Source organism: Coffea eugenioides, chromosome 5 (genome assembly GCF_003713205.1).
Source record: "Coffea eugenioides isolate CCC68of chromosome 5, Ceug_1.0, whole genome shotgun sequence".
Classification (NCBI taxonomy): domain Eukaryota; kingdom Viridiplantae; phylum Streptophyta; class Magnoliopsida; order Gentianales; family Rubiaceae; genus Coffea; species Coffea eugenioides.
The window spans coordinates 1,192,569-1,198,146 of record NC_040039.1 but is presented as its reverse complement, the minus strand read 5'-3'; the positions used below and the strand labels follow the sequence as shown (position 1 = coordinate 1,198,146).

The 5,578-nt window shown below is 39.5% G+C and overlaps 1 non-coding gene across 1 annotated transcript; it reads right to left on the bottom strand.

Moving 5' to 3' along the window:
• Positions 1-3,701: 3,701 nt before the first annotated feature.
• Positions 3,702-3,808, bottom strand: LOC113772627. The gene has a single exon (XR_003468596.1). It is a non-coding gene; the product is annotated as a small nucleolar RNA R71 (small nucleolar RNA).
• Positions 3,809-5,578: the final 1,770 nt, after the last annotated feature.

Genomic DNA, 5,578 nt, shown 5'->3' with positions numbered 1-5,578 from the left:
ATACCCAAAGATTCCTGAAACAGACTACCGTGGTTCGTTATCTAATCGACCAGTCCCTTGCCGGCCCGACTTGAGTAACTAGCCACAGGTGTTGAGCTCAGAGGTCACAGAAGGGTCGTTGGATACCAGCCTCCAAACGACGTCCGAACAGATTCAGATACAGTTAACAGATTAACAGTAAATAGGCATATGGACAGACAAGAGAACGAGTGTGATAAAGTACACTCTCGTCTCAAACAGAATAAACAGATAGTGCAGTCATTTAAATCACAGATTGCAGGGCAGAACTCAAGTTAAGTAACAAATGAGGGGAGTGGTACACTCACCGGTTCAAGTATAGATACTTCAAAAGTTTTCACTTCAGATTGGCTTTAATCGCCAAGAAACCCTAAAATCATCAAAGTAAACCAATTGAAGGTTTCACATCCAAAATCGAGTAAACGGAATGCACAAGTGAGGCTCGACTACATGTCGTACGTCTTTCCATGTTAAGTACTAGTATAAAAGAATAAAATATGACTTTTGAGCCAAAAGATAACAGTTGGTCCTAGGGTTACAAACAACCCCCAAAACCCTTCATTTGTACTAAGATCAACTCAATTGAAGGAATCGCGTAGCGCTAAAATTTTGGGCAGCATGCCCTCTGTATTTACCTATTTTTCCAACCACTTATGACTTCATTATTTTTCTCAATCAATCCCAAAGTCATACGCAATATAAATTCATCACAACAGCCGTTCAATAGGCTCAAAGTCATTCAAGTACAAAATTTAGTTAGGAAAATGACCGGAAATGAAAGTTAAGCCCTAAAACCCAAAAATAGTTTTGATGTCGTTTAACGTATTGGACACAACCGACACTACAATTATTGGATGGAGGTACAATATACACCGTTTCGAAGCTAACAGAAAGGGATACAATGTTGAAGAAGACCACTCAGTCCAGTTTACAATGTATATGGGTCAAAAGTTCAATGTACCAAACCAGAACCGTATAAATAGGTTAACGAACCGCATTCTGGTTAAATAACCATAATTCAGGCTACCAAAGTCCAATTCAAGTGATTTCAAAGCCATCCGAAAGCTAAGATACCAGGTTATATTTCGTAAGAAGACATCAACAACCAAATCAGTAGTATTCCCAATCAAATTAACCAATTACCAAAGCTGATTACCAGGTTCGGACAGAAACAGGGTAGCAGGGGTATTTCAGTCTTTTCACAGGTTACGTTGTTCCGATTGGCCTGAAATTTTGCAGGAATCTATAAAATATCATTCCCTACAACTTTCATGTTTTAACCCAAGGCTAATTCGGCCTCTAACTAGGGAAAACAGTACCGGGCAGAATGGGTTCAATTGCAACCCTAATTTCTGAAATTTCCTTTCAAAGCGGAAATTTTCCGCAAATAACCAGAATTTACACCCTAAGACTTCATTCTAAACCATTCCCAACCATCATCCATGGCCACACAATATTAATCATATGAAAACAGAAAAATCATGAATAAATATAAAACTTCACCAATTTCTACCAAAAATCATGAAACAACACCTAATATCATCACTTCATCTCACATAAGTCACTAATTACACATTATTGAGAAGAAAAGAGAGGTTCCTTAGCTACTCACCTTATCAACCAAAGAAAGGAGACAGCTTAGCACCTTAGTCTTCCAAACCACTTCACTAATCACCTTACAATCACTAAACTAAGGGTTTTTATGGAGAAAATTCAAGATTAATCGGTTGGTTTGTTGGATTGAGCAAGATTGGAGCAAGAAATTGGAGAGCTTTTTCCTTCCTTTTCTCTTGAAGATGTTCGGCCATAAGGATGAAGAAAATGATGAATTGTTGGTCAATTTTGGTTAATTGGTAAAGGTAAGTAAGATGGTCAAAGTCAAGCATAAACCACAAGGTGACACTTGTCACCCTTATTTAAGGCAACTCTATCCTTTTGTCTCTCCAATGATAATCCATCTAGGTAACTTCGAATTATCTCTTCACACCTGATAAATTAAACCCGATATACACAACTTAACCTAATTGGCCGAATTTTACCGAACTTTCCGCACTAACGGGTCCCACATCCGGTATACGCTCTTAATTTCTCAAAAACTAACCGATACTAGAAAAATCATTTAAAAACTATATTTACTCATAAAATTTATTTTTAAAATTTTTCGAATAAAGAAAATGTGGAAAAACATGCAATTAAAAGAAAATAAAACCTAGAAATTAAGAAAATTACGGGTTCTCACAATATCAACGGCCGGGTATTTGATTTAATTTAATAGCCTACTGTCACATTAACTAAATTGAATCCGTAATTGTTCGTTTAGTTGATACCTAGTGGCAATCACCATAATTGGCTTTATGTTGGGGAAACGTAAGATCTAAGTTAAATAAACCCTCTTAGCGTGTTTATTGGTTAGGGTTGGATTCTTCTAACTTTAATGCAATTGGATAATTAAATTCATACGGTCATACCTAGGGTTGTTATCTGGTTAGAGAAGCAGTCAATGGTAGTACCTTGGCTGTAAAAAAAGTAAGGAAAAACTGGTTGTCAGAGCTTATTGATAGCTATAACCAACCTGGTGACGAATGAACGAAATATCTTTGCATCGATGATCATATAATTGGACCGTGCCTGAGCAGTTGATCCTTTGGGTAGAATTTTATTAATTGCTATTTTTAGTAAATTGAACTTGTAGAGTTAGCTCTTGAATTTTATTTATTTCATTTTTACTTTCATCCCATTAATTATCCCCCATATTTTATTCTATTGACTTGGGAAGAAACAAGTTCCTACCCGTTCCCTGTGGAATCGACCCTACTTGCCATTGTATGCAAATTTAATATTTTTATAGACAATTCCGGTATATCGGATCAAGCAAACTCTTCGGGAACAGGGTGAATCAAGTAACCCATTGTACACCTAGAGTCCCTGCTCCAGTACTCGGATTTATTCTATAATTAATTGTGGTGGTAATTAGGACTTTTTAGTAATTATTATTGCACAGGCTCGACACCTGTCAATTTTTTGCGGCGTTTCCGGGGAACGGTGTTTTGGTTAATTTTGTTTCTTTCGAAGTTATTATTATTTTTTTTTGAATTTGTCTGGCATTTTTCTAGTTTATGCCTCGTTCTTCTCGTACAGGTGAATTGATTTTCGATCCGGAAGTAGAGAAGACTGCGCGCCGAACTAGGAAAGAGACTAGACAGTTCAGAGAGGAGCAATCTAGCACTGCATCTCAGGGACTGGATCCTGAGATTGAGTTAACAGATTCGAGTGGTGAAAATTCAAGTGACACAGGCCAAGAGGACATCCCTATGGCGAATGCAAGAACACTACGAGAGTTGGCTGCTCCGAAATTGCCCCAACAGCCTTTGTGCATTACATTTCTAGTTCTAACAGAGAATACCTCCTTCGAATTGAAGTCGGGGTTAATTCACCTATTGCCCACGTTTCATGGCCTCCCGGGTGAGGAACCCCATAAACACATCCAAGAATTCGATGTGGTATGCTCCAGTATGAAGCCTCCAGGAATTACTGAGGAGCAGATCAAACTTAGAGCCTTCCCTTTTTCCCTCACGGATGCGGCGAAGGATTGACTATACTACCTACCCGCAGGAAGTATCACCACATGGGCCCAACTTAAGAAGAAATTTTTGAAAAAATTCTTCCCTGCATCCCGAGCTGCAAGTTTAAGAAAAGAGATTTGAAGTATTAAGCAGTACCTTGGAGAATCCCTATATGACTATTGGGAGAGGTTCAATAAGTTGTGTACTAGATGCCCACAGCATCAAATTAGTGAACAGCTATTGATCCAATATTTCTATGAGGGGCTCCAGGCATCCGATAGGAGCATCATCGATGCTGCGAGTGGGGGAGCATTGGCAAACAAGACACCAAGGGAAGCATGGTTGCTCATTGAATCAATGGCAGAGAACTCCCAACAATTTGGCTTCCGTGAAAGTAACCCTACCCGTAGGGTTAACGAGGTAGAGGTATCGTCCATTCAGCAACAGCTATCGGAGCTAACATCGTTCGTTCGACAGTTAGCTGTGGGGAATGTGCACCAAGCAAAGGTTTGTGGATTCTGCACGAACGTGGGCCATCCCACTGATTCATGCCCTATGTTGCAAGAGGATGGGGCTGAACAAGTGAACATGGCTGGAGGCGTACCCGCGCCTCGTAGGCAGTACGATCCATACTCCAACACGTACAATCTCGGTTGGGGAGATCACCCCAATTTCAGCTATGGTAATAGACCCCAGAATTCATTTTCAAATCGTCCACCAGGGTTTCAACAACCATGGCAACAAAAGCCTCAACCATCGTCCTCAAATTCGGGAAGCTCTTTGGAGGATATTGTTAAGAGCATGGCCACGAGTACTGCTCAGTTCCAGCAGGAAACTAGATCAGGCATGAAAGACATGGAGATTCAAATGAGTCAAATGACAACTGCCATTAATCGCCTGGAGTCCCACGTTTATGGGAAATTGCCATCACAACCCGAGGCAAATCCCAGGAATGTAAGCACCATGACATTAAGGAGTGGCAAAGAGGTGGAGGGATCTAAGTTGACGATTTCGAAAAGCAAGCGTGAGAAGGAGATAGAAAAGGGAATTGAAGAGGAAGGGCGCATTTGCGAAGAGCCTAAGGTAGCATCTATTCCTTCGATCCCTATTAAATCTAATCTAGCTCCTTTTCCTTGCAGGTTTGAAAAGACAAAGAGGGCAGAAAAGGCAAAAGAAATCCTAGATGTGTTCCGCAAAATTCAAGTAAACATCCCCCTATTGGACGTGATCAAACAGGTACCCAAGTACGCAAAGTTCTTGAAAGACTTGTGCGTTAACAAAAGAAAGCTAAGGGGTGATGAGAAAGTAATGGTAGGAGAGAATGTATCAGTTGTACTTCAAAGGAAACTCCCACCTAAATGCGGGGATCCAGGTATGTTTACTATTCCTTGTAAGATTGGCCATTCTAGTATCAAAAATGCCATGATAGATTTAGGGGCTTCTATTAATGTAATGCCTAAGTCAATTTATGATTCCCTAAATTTAGGACCTTTAAAAGAAATGGGGATAATAATTCAATTGGCTGATCGTACATGTATTTATCCGGATGGGATAGTTGAGGATGTTTTAGTGCAAGTAGATGGATTAATTTTTCCTACTGATTTTTATGTGCTTTACATGGATGATAGAAGTACCTCAAATCCATCACCTATTATATTAGGGATGCCATTCTTGAGTACTGCCCAAACTAAAATTGATGTTAGTAAGGGTACTCTCACGATGGAATTTGATGGAGAAATAGTCCACTTTAATATTTTTGATACAATTAAACATCATGCTAACTCTCATTCTGTATTTGCTATTCATGCTACTAATCCCTCTGTGCAAGAATTCTCTGAGTTTGTTTGTAGGGGTAAATTCAAAATTGCTACGAACAAGTATCATGGAATGGAAGCAATTCATGAGGTGAAAATGGGTAGAAAATTCAGGAAAAATGTTGCATTCAATGGCTATTTGGATCCCGGAGGAGAGCCACAGATTAGAAGGAAAATTGAATT